Consider the following 20,749-nt stretch of genomic DNA (forward strand, 5'->3'; position numbering starts at 1 on the left):
ATACTGCTGTAAAATCATATCTCTGTTCTTTTTTTCAAAATACACTGGGTCATCTCTTAAAAGTTTTTCCATTGTCACATGGCTGCAGTTAATTCCATAGATTTTCTCTATATTGGGCTCCATCACATCATTCCAGTCCAGAAGATTATCCATGCCATTGATAACTTTATCTCTAGAATCTTCATTCATTTCTTCAGAGATAACATTGAGTTCCAAACAATAGATTTTATTTCTAAAGTCCATAGACTCCAAATCTTGTTCCTGTTCCACGTTGGTTCCAATCTCCGGGATCTCCTCTCTCACAGGGACCCCTATTCCAGTCTCCAGGGTCACCTCTCTCACAGGGACCCCTGTTCCAATCTCCGGGGTCTCCTCTCTCACAGGGACCCCTTCCAGGGTCACCTCTCTCACAGGGACCCTTATATCTTTAATCTCCTGCTTCATTTTACTCAATTCAATTTTCATTATCTCAATCTCATCCATTATTTTCTGAAACATAGTTATTTCCAGATTTTCAGCCACTTTCTTAATTGCCATTTTAAAAGAAAAATATAGGAAAACCACTTCTTATTTCAGCAACAATTGGGTTAATACTCCAAACTTGGTGACATCACAGTATAAACAGAGCAGACAGCCTTATCTCTCCAATAGTTAAGTAAACAAAATGCAGTTCCCAGGATCGAAACAATTAATGGCAATCGTCAAGAAACAGATTCGTCAAAATAAAATAGACCAAAAAGAGAGTAGTCTCAAAACAGTATAATATTTTTCAAAATAAAAATCTGGAATAGAAATCCCTCTTCTGTGTATATCTTTAGAATGCAAATCCAGGACAGCTTTTTGCAACAAAAACAGAGATAAGCTATTAATTAGTGCGTAGCAGAGAGAAGTTATGGCTCCCCAGTGAGATGTCAAAAACTGATCAATCTGGCAAATCTCTTTTAAACAGCAACAATTTAAGTCAAGTAAAAGAAAAATATAGAAAGAAGGGTGCTTGCCTGTTAGTGCGTTCTCTCTTAGAAGATAAGGTGAACGTTCGCTTTATCAGATAGAGCTTGCTGTTAAAAATCCGTCCCACCTTCGTCGGCTGGACCTCGTCCCATAAATTAATGAGATCTGGTCGTCCCAACAAAAATAGGCTTTGAGGTTAATCTCTTCGTTTCTCCCTACCCGGGAGAAGTTTAATCAGTCAAAAAAAAAAGAAAAAACTGACTGATATATCTGAATAAGCTTCTTTTGAGGCAGGAGCCCGTCTCAAAAGCAGGCACAGACTAAGTCACCCTTCCCGGAAGTCCCCGGCAACTGGTTTTCAGAAGCATGCTGCCTCTGACTAGGGTGGCAGAGCACAGCCATCACGGCTAGTAGCCACTGATAGCCCTGTCCTCCATGAATTTGTCTAATCTTCTTTTAAAGCCGTCCAAGCTGGTGGCCATTACTGCGTCTTGTGGGAGCAAATTCCATAGTTTAACTATGCGCTGAGTAAAGAAGTACTTCCTTTTGTCTGTCCTGAATCTTCCAACATTCAGCTTCTTTGAATGTCCACGAGTTCTAGTATTATGAGAGAGGGAGAAGAACTTTTCTCTATCCACTTTCTCAATGCCATGCATAATTTTATACACTTCTATCATGTCTCCTCTGACCCGCCTTTTCTCTAAACTAAAAAGCCCCAAATGCTGCAACCTTTCCTCGAAAGGGAGTCGCTCCATCCCCTTGATCATTCTGGTTGCCCTCTTCTGAACCTTTTCCAACTCTATAATATCCTTTTTGAGATGAGGTGACCAGAACTGTACACAGTATTCCAAATGTGGCTGCACCATAGATTTATACAATGGCATTATGATATCGGCTGTTTTATTTTCAATACCTTTCCTAATTATTGCTAGCATGGAATTTGCCTTTTTCACAGCTGCCGCACACTATTCAGACTTCTCCCTTTATTCATGAGCTGCCTCATGTAGGAGAGACAAAGGATGTGGAGCCCTCAAATATTCCTTAGTACTTTCACCCAATGTATTTCATTCCTGGTACCATTGTTGTCTTCTTATTGAAGACACGTTCTAGATTCAATGTAGTTATTTAGAACAGGTATTTTATTAACAAGGAAATATACACATATATACAACATCCATCAATTGAACTTAACTTTCTCTAACTGAACAAGCTAAACTCACAGGCCTGCTCTTTAGATTCTATGCATCTTAAAGATACAGTAATATATATCATCACAGGGTGTGCATGCAAAGGGGACTGCAGAATAAGACGGAGGAGGAGGTATGGGAAAGGGGATGGAATGTGTGCAAGGGGGACTTGAGAAAAGAAGGGGGAAGAGGTAGGGAAAGTGGGTGAAGGTGAAAATGGAGTGGATGTGCAAAGGGGATGCACAATAGGAGAGAGAGGGAGAGGCATGGAAATAGGGATTGTCTATGTGTAAGGGGGAGTTGAATAAAGAAAGGGAGGAAAATGGGGTGTAAAGGGCAGGGGCGTCACTACTGGGGTGCGGAGGGTGCGGATCGCACCCAGGTGACACCCTGAGGGGGGTGACACCCAGAGCCGCCCCGCCCTGCGCCGTTGCCCACCAAAGTAGCTGAGAAGCACTCCAGGTCGGCGCAGCCAACTCTTCCTCGGAGGCGGGCGGGCGAGATGGATAGCAGGTGCCCGCTCGCTGGTGGTGAAGCCAGGACGGGCCTTCCACCACCAGCCTGGAACGTGTGCGTGTGTGCGCGCACGGCAGGGCACGCACCAGAGCTCCGCACCCCCCCCGCACTCCTGCTAGTGACGCCACTGGTAAAGGGGGTTATAAAAAAGGAGGGAGTAGGAGGTATGTAAATGGAGATACACTTGAAAGTGGGGGTACAAAGGGAACTGCAGAATAGAAGATCATAGAACCATAGAGTCATAGAATAGTAGAGTTGGAAGAGGCCTATAAGGCCATCAAGTCCAACCCCCTGCCCAACGCAGGAATCCAATTTAAAGCATACCCAACAGATGACTGTCCAGCTGCCTCTTGAAGACCTCCAGTGTTAGAGAGCCCACCACCTCCCTAGGTAATTGGTTCCATTCTCATAGTGCTCTAACAGTCAGTAAGTTTTTCCTAATGTTCAGTAACCTGACTTCCTGTAACTTGAGCCCATTATTCCGTGTCCTGCACTCTGGGATGATAAAGAAGAGGTCCTGGCCCTCTTCTGTGTGACCACCTTTCCAGTACTTGAAGAGTGCTATCATATCTCCCCTCAGTCTCCTCTTCTCAAGGCTAAACATTCCTAGTTCTTTCAGTCTGTCCTCAAAGATGGTGGCTTTGTAATTGGGTGGAAGGTGAAAAGTGTGCTCAGTAGTTGCAAAGCGTGGAAGGAGGAAGACGTAGGAAGTTACCATCAGGGTGGTCTGTGTGCAAGGGGAAGTTGCACAAAAGGAGGGGCAATAAGTGGCATGGACATGGAGGTGAAATTGAAAACGGGTGCAGAGTCGGGCTGCAGAATAGAAGAGAGAAGTGACTTTAGTAGTAGTAGTAGGAGTAGTAGCAGCAGCAGCAGTAGCAGTAGCAGTAGTAATACCCTGTGCTTTCTCCCAGAAGGAGCCCAGGGTGGTAATAGTGTGTGGAATGGACCGCCTGATGAGATGGTATCTGCAGGAGGCCCTCACCTGCAGAGCAGAGTGATCGACTGGGTATATAGGGGGTAAGACAATCTTTCAGGTATCCTGGTCCTGTCTAGGGCTTTATAAACCAGCACTTTGAACTTAGCCCAATAGCTAGTGGGCAGCCATGAGGTAACACAGTGGCGATATCCTACTCTAGTAAACACTTCTGAATCAACCTCAAGAGCAGCCCCATACAGAATACATTTTAGTAACCCAGCCTGGAAGTTACCAGGCCATGGGCAACAGTGGGGCTGGGAAGGTGAACAGGGAGCTTAGTAGTTGTATGGGATGTGAAGGGGCCATGGGGTTAATGTTGGGGTTGGCAAGTGGAGTGAGCAAGAGTACAGCCCCTACTTCCATACAGTTATCTAAATGGAATCATTAGATTAGTAATGGGCTAGAGCAGAGGCAAGTTAGCATCACATACAGCTATCATTTAAAAATCAAGAAAAATGTTTAACTTATTCACTAAATAATAACTCCAGTTGGGAGTCAAATGATTGTTATTAGTTTGTAAATAAAATACAAATAATATTCCATATTATTTCCCAAGTCTGTGCCTTATAATATCTTTCTCACTCCCAAATACACACATAGTTTGTTTGTTTTTTTAAAAAAACTAATGTAACGTTCCCATGGGAAAGTTTGAACTCCTGTAACAAATGTTTAGATTGTCTGTGTGAAATTGCAGATTAAATTATGTTAACCAAGTGCAATTTAAAACCCACATTATTGCTGTGATTTTCTTAAAATGTGGTACAGGGTTTTAAAACAGAATACACTTAAAGGTCTTGTAGTGAATGGCTACAAATTTATTCTTGTGCTGTTAAGTGTTTAAACAAATAACCCTGAGGAGTAATTGAGTGTTCAGTCAGTTTTAATTTCTGGCTAATGTTGACTTTCTCTTCAACAGTGTTTTTGACTTTTGACATTCACCTTAGCTTGTCCTATGATTTTTGCTTGCAACATAGTTTTTTTCTCCCCACTTTTGAGCAGATGGCAGAAAAGCAAAGCAACATTGGAAAGCTACCATTGACATAATTTACCTGATCTTTGCATAGAATTACATTTGATTTCCTAACAGTCTTGGCAGATATGATGGATTACTCCACCTTAACTGGAAAAGATTTGTTACCTTGCAATTAAAATGTGTATGGGGTCAATAGTAGAATAAATTAGATGCTATGGAAATGGGGAAATTATATGGAGACATTGAACTTGTCAAGAATTATCAATACCTTGGCACAGTCATTAACCAAAATGGAGACAATAGTTAAGAAATTAGAAGAAGGCTAGGACTGGGGAGAGCAAGTATGCGAGAACTAGAAATGATCTTCAAATGCAAAGATGTGTCACTGAACACTAAAGTCAGGATCATTCAGACCATGGTATTCCTGATCTCCATGTATGGGTGTGAAACATGGAGTGTGAAAAAAAAAGATAAGAGAAAAATCAATTAACTTGAAATGTAGTGTTGGAGGAGAGTGTTGTGGACACCATGGATTGCAAAAAAGATAAATAATTGGCTGTTAGAACAAATAAAACCAGAACTATCATTAGAAGCTAAAATGATGAAACTGAGGTTATCGAACTTTGGAGAAGACAGGATTCACTAGAAAAGACAATAATGCTGAGAAAAACAGAAGGGAGTAGAAAAAGAGGAAGGCCAAACAAGAGATGGATTGATTGCATAAAGGAAGCCACAGACCTGAACTTCTAAGATCTGAACAGGGTGGTTCACGACAGATGTTCTTGGAGGTCGCCGATTTATAAGGTCGCCATAAGTCATAACTGACTTGAAGGCATATAACAACAGCACTCGCAACCTCACCTTTGAACATTTTGCTGAAATTCTCCCTCCCCACACCAATTTTGCAAGGTGATTTATTTTTACCATATGAACAGACGGAAAAAAATTGGCTGAAGCTCAGCACTAAAATATAGCTGTATTGATTGCTCACAATAAATGAAGGGAAGATGGGAAATTGGCTACACAGAAGCCCAACCTTTGCCTGCCAGATTCACTATGACTGGAGAGTGAAGTTTATAATTAACAGGAAGTCTTCTGCTGTTATGAATGCAACAGGAAAAACAGAGATTTACCTAAATGAACACTAGCTAAAACACCAGTCAGCAATTTAATTAGATAATCTCCATGTTATGTGCACTGTTTTGCCCATCCTGGGACAGATATCTTACCTCAGCAGTCACCAATGTAGAACAATAAAGCCTGTGCCAATAGAGTTACTATACAAAATGTAACTTATGCTGGTCTTCTCTTCAGTTGACAAAGGTTACGTCATGGCTCATGCTCAAGGACAGAAGGTTATAACAACAAATTATAACAACCTAGACATAGGCAGAATGGATGTTATAGCAAAGTCCTGGCACAGAAATATTTAGCAGAGTAATTCCTAACCTGTTTGCTGTGAAAGAACTGTTGATGTGCCACGAGAAATTAAACAATTAAAGGATCCCTTTGAGCCCAAAGTACACCACTGCATCACTGCACCACTGCATGATTCAGTGCTTTGGCTCCTTGTAATCAGTCTTCTTTGAGGATTGGTAATTCCACCACATCTTTACACTGGGTATGTGATTTCACCATTCAATCATTCTCTGTGGAAGAGTGCACCAGAGCTACACACACTAGGCTTCAGTTCCACCCTGCATTCCAGTGGCCAAGGTGCCACACAAAGATCAGATGTATGAATGTTAAGTCAAAGACAGGTTGGTGGAGCCTTTGAGAAATAAAGTTCCGTCAACAAGCCTTCTAGAGGAAATGTAGCTCTAATGGCTGAGGTGGTCAGACCTGGGGACCCCAAAACTAGGAACCACAATTCCAGACTCTTTCCTATCACCTTTGGGTACCCTACAAATTCACAGGCTTTCCCCCTGGTTAGAAGAACATCACCCCTTGAGCTGCTGTGAATATACAGTGAGGCTAAGCCATGCTATGAGTTTTTATGCAAAGCTGAAATGAATTGTTGAAACAATTCTGGCTTCTGTTATCCAGTCCAAAGTTTTGCGGCACAGAATGATTTGGCGTTTTGACTGAGAGTAGAATAGGGCAGCTCATCCCATTCTATTTATAACACAGAAGTGCTGGTCTTTTTATTATTATGGTTCATTATTATGGTTCACTTCTCCTGGGGAAGTACAAGTTCCAGTGATATGCAAAACTCAAGTTAATGAAAAGAAGTAGCTACACTTTATAGCTACACCTTTCCTGTTGTCTAAAAACAGACGAAGAACCTGCTAGATCAAGCCAGTGGCCCCTCCAGTCCAACGTCCTGTTCTCAACCAGATGCCCATGGGAAGCCTGCAAGCAGGACCTGAGCACAAGAACACTCTCCCCCCCCCAGGCAGTTTCCAGTAACTGGTATTCAGAGGCAGAGCACAGACACTGTGGCTAGTAGCCTTTGATACCCTTATTACTCCATGAATGTGTTTAATCTTTTAAAGTTGTCCAAATTGGGGGACCAGATGTCATAGCTTAACTATGTGCTTTTCTTTTATCTGTCCTGAATCTTCCAGCATTCAGTTTCACTGAATGCCCATGAGTTCTAGAGTTATGAGGGAGAAAAACTCTCTATTCATGTTGTGCATAATGTTATAAACCTCTATCATGTCACCTCTTACTCACCTTTTCTCTAAACTAAAAAGCCTCAAATGCTGCAACTCCTCATAAGGGAGTCGCTCCAGCCCTTTGATCATGCTGGTTGCCCTTTTTAAACCTTTTCCAACTTTACAATATGCTTTTCGAGGTGAGGTGACCAGAACTGAACACAGTATTCTAAATGCTGTTCCACCATAGATTTGTATAATGGCATTATGATACTAGCAGTTTTATTTTCACTAGAAGCTAAAATGATGAAACTGAGGTTATCATACTTTGGATACCTAATGAGAAGACATGATCCACTAGAAAACACAATAATGCTGAGAAAAACAGAAGGGAGTAGAAAAAGAGGAAGGCCAAACAAGAGATGGATTGATTCCATAAAGGAAGCCACAGACCTGAACTTACAAGATCTGCACAGGGTGGTTCACGACAGATGCTCTTGGAGGTCACTGATTCATAGGGTCGCCATAAGTCTTAATCGACTTGAAGGCACATAACAACAACAAATCCACTATGACCCCAAGGTCTTGTTCCTGGTCAGTCATTGCCAGTTCAGACCCCATGAGTATATATATAAATTTAAGATTTTTTTTGCCCCGACATGCATCACTTTACACTTGGCTCACATTAAATTGCATTTGCCATTTTATTGCCCATTCACTCAGTTTGGAAATGCCCTTTTCAAGCTCTTTGCAATCCCTTTTTGTTTTAACAACCCTGAACAATTTAGTGTCATCAGCAAAGGTGGCAACTTCACTGCTTACCCTTAACCTTAGATAGTTTATGAACAAGTTAAAAGGCACAGATCCCAATACTGATCCTTAGGGAACTCCACTTTCTACATCCATCCATTGGGAGAACTGTCCGTTTGTTTCTACTCTTTGCTTCCTGCTGCTTAATGAGTTCCTGATCCACAAAAGGACCTCTCCTCTTATTCCATGACTGCTAAGCTTACTCAGGAATCTTTGGTGAGATACCTTCTCAAAAGTTTTTGGGAAGTCCAAGTACACAATGTCAACCAGATCAATTCTGATTCTGATCTCCTGCTGGGAGGAAGGGCAGGATATAAATCAAATAATAAATAAATAAATAAAATGCTGTCTATATGCTTGCTGACACTCTCAAAGAACTGCAATAGGTTGATAAGAGACTTATCATTGCAGAAGCGGTGCTGTCTCTGCTTCAGCTTGGTTATTTTATCAATACTTTCTACCAGTTTTCCCAGGACAGACATTAAGCTAACTGGCCTGTAATTTCTGGAATCCTGCCTGGATCCCTTTTTAAAGATTGGTGTTACATTAGCCACTTTCTAATCCACAGGTATGGAGTAGGGTTGCCAGGCTCAGGGCCTGAGAATGATACTGTATCTTTAAGAGAAGAGAAAATTCAGCCAAGTGCAGGTTTTCTTGCAACATTGTAATGGGAAAAGCCACAAGGTGGAATTCTCCCTTCCCTCTGCCCAACTTTTAAATATACAGAAGTTGGTTGCCAGGCCCAGCCTCCAACCTTGTCAGTCTGTATATCTGTTTTTGCTCTCTTGTTTTGTATGGCTTATCCTCTAATAAAATAAATGATAGAGGAACTTTCTGGTGTGTTCCTTGCCTTGTCTGAATCCCTACAAACCTCTTGCAGACCCCTGGCAGAACACCCGACCCCTCCGACTGAGAGGAGAGGGCTTTTGTATTGTGCCAGAACATCTTCCGGGTGCTTTGAGGACCAGTGTTTGCTCATTTAACAGCTTGCAGACACTGCATTGCTGGAGCAGCACAGCTAGAAGGGCTTACCACTTTGGCAAGCTGCTTTGGCAAGAAGCCAGGCTGCAAGAACACACTGCTCAAAATGTACTGGAGAAGAATAAGAACATATAGAAGACAACCGAACAAGACATTTCAAACTTAGATGGTCTGGAAAAGATATTACCACAACTTAAAAGTGTTAGGAGACAACAGTGAGGGAAAAATAATCATGAAAGCAACAGAACTGTAAACAGAGCTTATTCTAAGTTAAATTATGACAAATTAATGGACTGAAATGCACTAGGAAACATACAGAGAAAATGCTCAAGGGAACAACATAGGGTTGTTGTGAGGATAACATGGGGGGAAAGGAGACCATGAATGCCATGAAAGGTGGAATGGATAAAAGTGTAATGCTGATAAATAAGAAATAATCAAAATAAAAAGTCTCTCTCCAGCCTGTCTGTCCCTGATTTTGAGTTTGGGGTGGGGAGGGGTGCAGCTTTGGAATCATGAAGAAAAACCCAACCCCAAAAACAAAGAAAAAAGAATCTGGGACACAACCAGGGTATTCAGACCTACAAATATTGAACTTTCCATGTAGGCCCTCAGCAAATCCAATGGGTGGCTGTTTGCTGGGACAGGCTAGGTGTGCATGTGCACGCAGGCAGGGTGTAATCCATGCTCCCATATTACATATAGGCTCTGCACACGGCATTCTCATCTGAACCATCCCCTGAAGCTTCCTACTTTTGTAATAGCATTTTAAATTTGCCAGAATTTGCCAAAATGTTTCATAGTCCTTTATTCTCACAACAATCCTGTAATGTAGGTCACAGTACCATTTTAGCAAAACAGAACAGTACTACCATCTTAAAAACTAAAAATGAACTTTCTTGGGCTAGAGTCTACTACATCAGGTGCATAATTCCTGGTAATCCATGAAATTTATGCAACAGTCAAGGCTGGATTAATGTGGTTGGAGCCCTTGTGCAGTTTCCAAAATACACGGTTCTCCCCCTCCCAGTTTTATCCTTGTGAGGTAGGTTACTCTGAGAGATAGTGAATGGCCCAAGATCACAAAACAAGCTTCATCACTGAGTGGGGATTTGAACCCTGGTCTCACAGGTCCTAGGCCAACACTCTAAGCACAATGCTACACTGCCTCCCACTCTGGCCTTGGGCCAGTTATGAATTCTCAGCCTAACCTACCTCACAAGGCTGTTGTGGAGATAAAGATGGAGGAATAAAATGCAAAAGAGGACTTAGTGCTTGTATCATAGGCATCAAATTCTGGTTTGTTTAAGCAGAGCAAAGCATCTTTGTACAATAAAGGGCCATATCCACCACCACCCCGGTAAATTGTGGCTGTGGAGGCCATCTGAAATGGAAACTGCACTTAATGGACAAACCCCACCAAGTTTCCCCCTTAGGGCAGAGGACAGAAAAGGTTCAATGGTGTCCAGAGAGTTCCTTACTTCCTGGATTATGGGGAAGTTGCCTCATTCTATTCTCCAAATCTAGTGTGCAAATTCAGTAAGGATGCTTAAATCGTTTGTGCAGCTCTGCTCGTGGAATCTGATTGCTTCTACCGCAGAATTGGGGAAAGGTGTGCGTATATATTTCTGTAGTATAATCTTTTTCTTTAACTTCACGGTTAGTAATCTCAAGAGCACTGTGACAATCCTCTGTATCCATGTTTAAAAACTTCCTGTTCCGTCCAGCTTTCTCAGGTTTGGAATGTCTCCCTTTGGTGAACCTTCTGAAAAGTCTTCATTTGGTGGGGCTGGAGCAGAGAGGTTGGTAGTGTGATTGAAATGCTTGACTTCCAAGAGTCTTCCCTTCCCTGGCTGAGTATGCAGCTGCCAGTACCATGAAGAGAGACAAGAGCGAGCTCCTGAGTCACCTGCTGAAGCATCTGGAGCTGTGTTTAACACTGACAGAAGATAAGAAAAGTGAGTTCTGATGCCTAAAGGAGAGGCCCTCTCTGGCACTGATGGATCAACTGGAAGAGGAGGGCGAGGTGAGAACTGAGGTACTCCAACACAAAGTAAATTTAAAGGAGGGTCAAACTGGTCTATAAAGGAGATCCCTGGTGCAGAACATGCTCAGTTTAGGATTGGCTTCCTGGTTTTCCTTTTTTTCCATCTGCTCATTGAGGTAACTAGAGCTTTCTATGCACATAAAAACTCTTGGGGTGTTGATGAGTCTGTTTCTATCCACAAATGCCTCTGCAGCTGTGTCAAATTCATTGTCTGCCTTTCCTGTGGTGGGGATTGGTCTAAACAGCTGCCACAGCAACGATCTGTCATTCATCGGCCTCAGAACTCTTTGTGAGCTCTGAGCATAGTTTTTCTGCAGACACTGGCACCAGGCCCTCCTGCCCCTCCAAATTTTAAATGTGTTTATTTATACAGCCACAAGAGTGGCTGTATACTATACCCAGCATGGATTTTTTACATTCCGCAATGTTAAATTGTAAATACCCCCCATGCCATTCCGATGCTTCCCATAAGATCATTTACAAAGCCTTACAAAACTTATAATCCTGAATTTAGAAATGCTTGCTTAACAACCCTCTAATTTTTCATGGTGATACACAAAACAGTCAGAGAGAATAGAGAGTTCAAAGTCTAAAAAGAGAGGGAAAAACTCCAGAACCCTTTTGGACTTTTTTTCTGTCAGAGTTCATCTAATCTGTTGGAATTAATTAAAAATCAGCCATGTTTACAGAGTACCTGTAATCCTATTCCTATGGTGTGCGGAATAGACCTCCTGATAAGATGGTATCTGCAAGAGGCCCTCAACTGCACAGTGTAGTGATCAACTGGGTATATAAGGGGTAAGACGGTCTTTCAGGTATCCTGGTCCCAAGCAGTATATGCCTTTGTGCACGAAAACCAGAACCTTGAACTTAGGCTGGTAGCTAATAGGCAGCCAGTGCAATTCATTTAGCAGAGGGGTGACATGTTGGCAATACCCTGCCCCAGTGAGCAGTCTCACCACTGCATTTTGCACCAGCTGCAGCTTCCAGACCAACCTCAAGGGCAGCCCCACACAGAGCACATTGCAGTTATCCTGGTCCAGAAACAGCCACAGCTATCTTACCAGCCAAAGCTGGTTAAAAGGTACTCCTAGCCACTGAGGTCACGTGGGCCTCTAGTGACAAGATGGATCCAGGAGCACCCTCACACTATGGACATGCTCTTTCAGAGGGAGTACGATCTCATCCAATGCAGGCAGCTGACCAATTATCTAAACTCAGGAACCACCAACCTACAGCGCCTCCATCTTGCTAGGATTCAGACTCAGTTTATTGGCCCTCATCCAGCCCACCACCAAGTCCAGGCAGCAGTTCAGGCCTTGCACGGCCTCTCCCAATTCAGATGTTACAGAGAAATAGACCTGGGTATTGTCAGCGTATTGCTGACACCTCTCCCCAAAGCTCCTGATGACCACTCCCAAGGGATTCATATAGATGTTAAACAGCATCAGGGACAAAATGGTACCCTGCAGCACCAAACAGCACAACTGCCGGGGCCAGGAAGACAATTATTCAGTGCTATTCTCTGAAAATGACTCTGGAAGTAGGATCGGAACCACTGTAAAACAGTGCCTCACACACCCATCTCACCAAGTCAGCTCAGAAGGATACCATGGTCAATAGTATCAAAAGCCACCAAGAGATCAAATAAGAATAACAGGGTTGCACTCCCCCATCCTTCTCCTGATAAAGGTCATTCATCAGGGCAACCAAGGCTGATTCAGTCCCATAACCAGGTCTGAACCCAGATTGGAATGGGTCAATATAATCTGTTTCATCCAAGAGTACCTGCCATTGCTGCATCACAAGCATTGTGGGGGTATTTGTGACCAGGCGATAGTTGTCAGAAACCAATAGGTCCAGGGTGGGCTTTCTCAGGAGTGGTGGGAGTACTGCCTCTTTCAGGGTGGCTGGAACCACTCCCTCCCACAATGACGCATTGACCACACCCTGGATCTACTTGGTCAAACCCCCTCAGCAAGCTTTAATAAGCCAAGAAGGGCAAGGGTCAAGAGGACACATTGCTGGCCGAAAGATGTGACACACAATTCATATGTTTCTCCAGATATTTTTGATTTTTAAACAAAAGCAGCCAGAGGAACCTGCAAATGTGAGCACAGGAAGACACTACCCATATCTTTTCCCTATCAAGTAAAAGAAAGCAATGCAGCGTGGGCAGCAATTTTGAGTACCAGAATTGCTGGAGGATTGACAGTCAAGCAGCCTCTGCCCTATTCCTTTGCTTATGATTGCAGTCTCATACAACTGTGGTTAGTTTTAAAAGAAACAGAGGACCCATACATGCAACTGTGCATTATGTTTCAGACTTACCAGCTATAAAATGTCATAATGTTGCCCGATTATGGATACAGCATCAGGATTAAGGAGTGCCGTTTGTCCAAACAACAATCTCCAAAAATCAATAAAGCATTTTTAAAATGTCAGGTTAAACTCTCCATATCCCAAAACAGGTGTTTCACAAGCCCATACAAGTGTGACCATCTCTTCATTCACCTGTTATTATTGTGTAGAGCAGGTATGGAGAACCTTTGGCCCTCCTGATGTTGCTGAACTACAAGTGCCATCATTCCTGGACATTGTGAAACTCTACACCAGGTACGGAGGAACAGAGAATGATTGCTACATAATGTACACACACCTAAGAGCAACAGCAGGTCTACCAGATGCTGCAGGGTCCTATTCCATTCATCGGAAACCAGCCAGGCTCAAGCAGTTTGTAAGAAATCTCTCCTGCAATGACACAAGCTTCCTTGAAAGGCTGACAGATGAGTTTGTCTGGCCAAAAGCAATCATTTCAGAACTACAAAAAAGTAGAGGACAAGCATGTCGTTCATCCTATTCCTAAGGTGAGTGCACTTTAGATACGCCTCCGTATCTGCCTCTTTGGGAAAGGTGCACCCAATTCTAAGATCCAATTACGTGTTTGATCATTTATAATGCTCTCCTTACAATGGTTAATTTGTCTCTGGATACCACTCCCCCATTATCTAAGGAATTTTCTTTATGTTACATACAAAGATTGAAAAGATTAATTGTCCAGATGTTTCCTTAGGGTTTTTTTATCTTTCTCACATAATAAAAATCTTTCAGCACTTTCCCCCTTCCCTTTAATAAATGTACACCCAACCTGTTTTTTCTTTGCTCAAGATATAAACCAGTTCATATGTGTTGTAATCAGTTTTTAAAACCCATTTCTATTTTTTAATTCAATTTTAAGAACTCCTTGCTATCATATTTTGTCCCCTTTCTGCCCCAACACATTCTAGTATAGGTGAATTAACTGGGTCCTTGCTATTGACATGAACTGTAACTTCCTACTTCTTGAATTAGGGAGATGATGTAGTGTAGCACTAAAAAAAAAATCCTAATCAGGAAGCCCCTACCTTTGAAAAAGAGTGAGTACCATCAAATATATTATGCTAGTAACGGAAACATTTTGGGGGGGAAGTTCTCCCATTTTTACCTTTTTCTTTTCAGAAGAACAAAAACAAAAATGCTTCAGGAAAAAAAATGAAAAAAACGACCTGCCCCAAATTTTTTCTGTTTTTTCCCCTGGGCTTTCACATCTCTACTCCCGTATCTCTGCCCAGCTTCTTACACCCCTGTCTGTTCTGGGAAGGAAAGTGTCTAACCTCTCCACAGGAACAAACCTGGAACTTGTTAGGGTTCCACACCAGACATGCCACTCTCATGTTTCTGAGTGGAGAGGGAACTGACATAAGGTTGACAAGGTTTGAGGAAATCTCCTTGTAACCCCTCAACATAGAGGGAACAACAATCTGACACACCATATGACCCCTCTGCAGTGATTACACGACACAAATCCATAGTCCCACTCTTTGAAAAACAAAGAGGCAGGAGCTACCCTGCCACCTGTAGTGGATTCTGACTTCACGTGTGATGAACACAATCTCCCAAAATCTTGATTAGCACTTTTTGCTCCAGCTGACAAACTCTGGGTAAAGGGACCTGACATCAGCCATCAAGGCAGGAACTTATTGGAGAGAGCCCACTCAACCGTCCAAATATTACTGAAAGCTTTTTTTAAAAGCACTGTAGGCGGTTTGGTGGGAGAAGAAAACAAGTTTTAGCTCCTGTAGCCAGGGGCTGCATTCCGACATGGTCTATTGTGCTCGTTGAATGGATTAAAATGGTAGCGATTCTGTCCCAATTTCAAAAATTCCTTTCACACCGCAGAACCTGTTGGATTAAGGAACTGTGGCTTTTTCGGCTGATATACTGGCATTTTGTGCAACTGTCTTTCACACTGCTGCAATGAACACATGCACACTGTAGTTCCCCTATAATTTCCTGCTTGAGTTAGTGCCTGGACACAGGTGTGTGTGGGAAAAGGTGGAAGGAAATGCCGCTCCCCACACCTATGCAGGAATACTGGCACAATTTTCATCAGGCAAAGCATTGCATGCAGGAATGCCTGTCACGTGACTGGCTGCAGCTAGCACAAACTTTCCGTGATCTTCTGGGTTCCCAGGCTTGCAAATGGATTGTTTCTGGTATTATCACAAAAATTAGCACTAAATTTCCACTATATTCTACTAGATTTCTGGAACTAACTTCAGTTTAGAAACTGTCTCACAGCAATGAGGGGGAGACAGGTGATCCCGCTGGGGTTTTTTTGGTGCAGGGCTCACCAGAACAGTGGAGCTGAGAAGCAGAAAGAGAAGGTCAAAGACACACATGGCTGATCCAAAATTGCTTACCAGATTATTAGCAAGACCTGCCAAAACCTCCATACCCCTAAACAGTGATCTCCACAGCCAAACATAGAGGAAAATCTGGGTGAACAACCCTTTTCATCTCATCACCCCCTTTGCCCCTAACACCACCAGGGAAAGGGAAAAGAAAGAACAAAGCCCCACAGATAGTAAGGAGACAGCTAACACACAAACTGAAGAAAAAAATCAAAGTAAAACGAGGAAAAGTGCAATAAAATAAACAGGAGAGGACAATGTGATACCAACCTGCAGAAGGGGCAGCTCAAGTGCTTCAAGGTCCATGGTCTCCATGGAGGAATATGCTCAAAATCAAGCCCGGAATGAGGATCTCTGACAAAGCTTATTAAGTTTATTAAGCCATAGCATTAAGCACAGGATCGGGGGCCCAATGCCATATGCCCTTCTCAGGCAGTACAATCACAGTTTCTCAAATGGTGCATCCCAAGACCCTCAATAGCCCCTTTCCCCAGGATTCAAGAGTTTGGGATGTGAAAGGTCTAAGGGCTCTGCTACTAGCCTCCGTTTAAGATATTCTGGGGACACCCCAGATGGTCCTCCCAAATCCTTGTCCAAGAGGCTTAGGGAAACAGTGAAGGCGTTTACTCAGGGCTCCCTGTGCCTCCCTATAAATAGGAGAAGGCCTGCAGGGGAGCTGGTGGTCTTTGCTCCTTTCCCCCTCTCTCCCAGGAAGCCACTTGCCACCCCCACTTGATTGATCTACTCGAAGAGCCCTTCATTAGGCCCTGGTGGTAGCAGCTGCTGGATTTTGGGGTCTGCCTTAAAGGGACAGTCACAGCAAAACCTGCTCTGTCTGAGGTGATACCTGGTGGATCTTCACAGACAAATGTGAAAATAAAATTTAAAAACACAAAAACATGACATTACGCTAGAGGAAGACTAATAAAGATGAGGCTTAGTCAGATCTAACCAAATCCAAACGGTCTGGAGTGTAGGATGGCTCCTCTTCCTGGAGAGGAGCAGAAAACTGACAGGGACCCTGCCTAACCCACCCAGATGGAGGTGCCATCCCATATGTTAGGATTGTGCTCCACCATCTGCTGGCAAATAGCAAATTGGGGAGTGGCTGATAGTTATATAGGTTGGTGGAGTTCAATGTGGGCTTTATCAAAAGGGTTTTCTCAACAGCCTCTTTCCTGTCATGCTCAATGTTTATGTGCAAGGGGGTGCTTTATGTATGTGTGTCTGTCTGTTTTAATGGAGGTGCATTTTATTACGTGAGCCACTACCTGCAGTATGAAGTAGTACAGTCCAAACACAGTATACTATCTTTCTGAAAACTAGGCTAGTCAGCAGCACATCAATGTTTAGCACCATTACAGTAGTCACTGGGTGGGGTGGGGTGGGGTGGGGTGGGGTGAAGAGGAGAATGTGAGCCAGCAGAGAGAGAGGGAGCATGTTTAACTTTTCAGCTACTAAACTATCACTCTCAGCAGGGTTAGACATTCCTTTCTCTTGAAAACTTCACTCCCCACCTCAATTGCTGTTTTCAGGGTCAACCCAAATTATTTTAGCCCAACATTAAATTTTCAACAAAATTATAATTGCAAACCAAGGATTAGAGGGTTTTCATATAATCAGGCTCATACATTCAATAGGCATAAATTTCACTGTGTGTTTTGGGAAGCCTTTTATATGTACATTTTAAGATTAGGGGTATTTTGTAATTACGAATGACAATAACTTCTCAGTTCTGCTCTGTCGAGTTTTGTAGAATAAATTATCTCATTCTGCTCTGCCAAAACTTCAGAGTTCACTGTGGGTACATGCAAAAAGACCTTACATGGTTGAGGCTCACTTCACATATCCCAAAAAGGCTATGAACCAGTAGGACAGGGGGTACCAACTCCTTGCTCCCCAACAGATGTTTCATCTTGGAAGCAGAATCTACTATACATCCCATAAGAGAAGATCTGAATGAGGTGTCATAACCCCAGATTGCAGTAGCGACCAGGACACTGAATCAGAGGCTACAGGGTCACCAGTTAAGGAGCCAGACCGGGTTCCTGGCTCTAAGCCTGATACTGGCTATCAGGGGGATTGCTGAACCCAACACTGGCAAGCAGGAGCTCACTGAACCAGATCCCACAGTACCAGGGCTCATAGAACTGGTGCCTGGGCTTCAGAGGGATTGGAGTTTTTTATATATTGCAGCAGAGTGCAGAATAAAATAGTCTGGTAAGACCATTGGTTGAAAGAATAAAGCAACTTAAGGTTTATTACCACTGAGAAATAAAGTCATTTTGACAACAGGCATACATGTGGCCATTGTAGAGCCATGAAGCTTGCACTGAAAGAAACTATCTCTGACTGACTAGAAAGGAAGAGGAAGGAAGTAAAGCCTGAGGAAAAAACACAAGTAGTTACTAAAGAAGGAATCAGTGAGGGGAGAATAACTTGTCTTTTTGTCTATTCCCACCACCACTCCCCAGTTCAGGTTACTTGTTACAAGCATTGGTGCTTCACTCCCAACAACAGACACCTTCTTCAAGTGACTTTCATGTTACCTTACCGGTCTAATGTCACAGGAGTACCCCATGGAGTACAAGAAAAATGTCCATTTTCATGTCAGAGAGTTGGACTTTTAAGAGTTTCTAGTTCTCCAAGAGGAGGTGGAGCATAGCACTGGAGGCAGCAGCTCAAAAGGTCTCCGTTAACTTCCAACTCTTGTCAGAGCAAGTTTCTCATTAGGAGCTCTTCCTTGTGCTGTGACAAATGACCTGCCATGCTCCCTTTCCTTGTGGAGTGCTCTGTGGCGGAAGTACAAAAGCATATTTAGTAACACCCCCCTTACTCATTAGAGGGTCACTGGGATTGTAGGTAGACATCTGGCATGGCCTGGAACATCCCATGTCCCAAGATAGGGATGGAGAGATGGCGGGGAAAACCTCTCTCCCCCTTGCACTGCCACTGACGACCTCTGTTTATTAAGAGAGTGGCCCAGGACCTGACAGGCTGGAGAAAGTTCTAGGTGAACTCCAGAAATCTGTCTTACTTTATAACAAAGAAATTTCCTGACTCAGGAAAGGTTAAGCAATGCAACCACAAAAGGTTAAGCAATGCAACCACACACACAAAAAAATCCTTGCTACACCTAGGCTAATACTACTTTTATTGTTGCTTAGAACAACATTCACATTGGTCTCAATATCATAAACTACAAAGAGTCTTAAAATCCTTTTGTGCTCAAATTAAATGAATAGTGTTTTTTGTCTTCTGTGCCAGACTGCTCAGTGTATTTCCGATTGAGAGTTTTAAAACATGTTTGATGTGTTACATGGCTGGTACAAAGACAAAGGACAAGATAGCACCCCTCTCTGTGTATAGAAGCTGAGCGGACTGGCAGTTTGATCTTTCTTAACACAGATGACAGAACATTGTCCTGCACCTGAGAGCAGTATGCCAGTTTAAGGAGTGCAGGTCAGATCATGTGTCACCCCTGCTCTGTCCTATACATCTTGTGGTGTTCAGTCATCACTTTGCCTGGCATCTGCTGAAATCCTGCAGTCCAGCAGCACTGTCATCCGTGCATACCACATATTCAGGGCAATATGGAAACTGGGTCCAAAAGCCTGTGAAGTGTGAGGCTTGGTCTGGCTGACTGTCTCTCTGCCTCCTCACTTGGTCAGAAGCCTCTCCCGTTGGTGCTGTCTGTGATGTGCTGAGCGACGGCAACTAGACACAAAAGCCAACCAGCCGGGCCAGCAATAAGCAAGCATCATTGCCACTGGGATGCTGACTCAGGAGGAAGGAAATGGCTATGGGGGCTCATGGGGAATAATGGGGGGGTGGGAGTCAGAGGAACTACCACCTCCATCTAATGGCAGGACTGGATCTGCTGTGTTAGGACCAAGCATCATGACAAATATATTTCTCCCTGAGTTTTTCAAAGAATAAAACCAGTTACAAAGGCTGAAATCTTCTTGCAAAGAACTAGGAGAAAGGGCACTTTTTTTAATTTGACTTCTAGCCATTTTCACATTCAGAAATCACCCCTACCAAGAGATGTGAAGGCTTGTATAAAGAAATGCAGGTGAGGTAGAGATGTGAAGGGAACCAATATAAGTATTCCTCTCTCTCCCTCTCTCTCTCTCTCTCTCTCTCTCCCTCCCTCTCCCTCCCTCTCCCTCTCCCTCTCCCTCTCCCTCATACACACACCTCCCCAAGAGTCAACCATTATTTGGGGATAGGGTGGTCACTTACAAAAAGAGAAAAGAGGGTGCAGATTTGCATAAACCTCATATATGATAATACATAGATTTGAATTTAGCATTTTTTAAATAATTTAAATAGAAAAACAATACATCTCACATAGTTGCTGTCCAAGTGGCAGGTGCTCATTCTTGATGAGCAACTACAAAGCCCTTGCTCTCCTTTCTTATGGTTCTTTATCTTTAAAGATAAATAATGGGTAGACCTTTAAATAGAAGATACCTTCAAATAAATGACTGTCTTCTGTAAAGCAGAGCATGTGGCCGCCCTACTTGGGGAGGCAATGTGGAGCAGAAAATGGTTGAAAGTCAAAGGGTTAAGAAGCTCCTCTCCTCACTAATTCTCTGTTCAAGGCTTCAGCTTCTGCAGATTTTGGTTTTTGTTTTGTTGTTTAAAAAAGAAAAAGAAGTTAAAGAAAAACTACACTTGCCTAAGTGTCAAATGTCATTTGGGCCTCAGTAAAGACATTCTTGCTGCTCCAGTTCCTGTCTGCTCAGTCTCTCCATCTTAACGCATCCCATACAACAAAATCCCATGTAGGCATCTTGAAATTATCCAGACAGGAGCTGAAAAGCTGGATGGTCCTGTCTATGTAACCTAACTCCTCAACTGGCAGACAGGAAAGGAGGTTGTAATGTTAGCTTTTTAACAACATGTAGCAGCGCTTCCTTTCAATAGTGGGTGCCATATGCAGGCACGGCATGAGACGTTTCTATAATGC

At 43.0% G+C, this 20,749-nt stretch overlaps 1 protein-coding gene and 1 non-coding gene across 2 annotated transcripts in view; one reads left to right on the forward strand and one right to left on the reverse strand.

The window, feature by feature from the left end:
• LOC133363374 (potassium voltage-gated channel subfamily KQT member 1-like) overlaps positions 1 to 20,749 on the reverse strand; it is a 566,236-nt gene that overhangs the window by 394,397 nt on the left and 151,090 nt on the right. The window lies entirely within an intron of this gene.
• On the forward strand, positions 11,230 to 11,364 carry LOC133363533 (small nucleolar RNA SNORA5). Its single transcript, XR_009757700.1, has one exon. It is a non-coding gene; the product is annotated as a small nucleolar RNA SNORA5 (small nucleolar RNA).

This window comes from Rhineura floridana, chromosome 8 (assembly GCF_030035675.1).
Source record: "Rhineura floridana isolate rRhiFlo1 chromosome 8, rRhiFlo1.hap2, whole genome shotgun sequence".
In the NCBI taxonomy this organism is placed as follows: domain Eukaryota; kingdom Metazoa; phylum Chordata; class Lepidosauria; order Squamata; family Rhineuridae; genus Rhineura; species Rhineura floridana.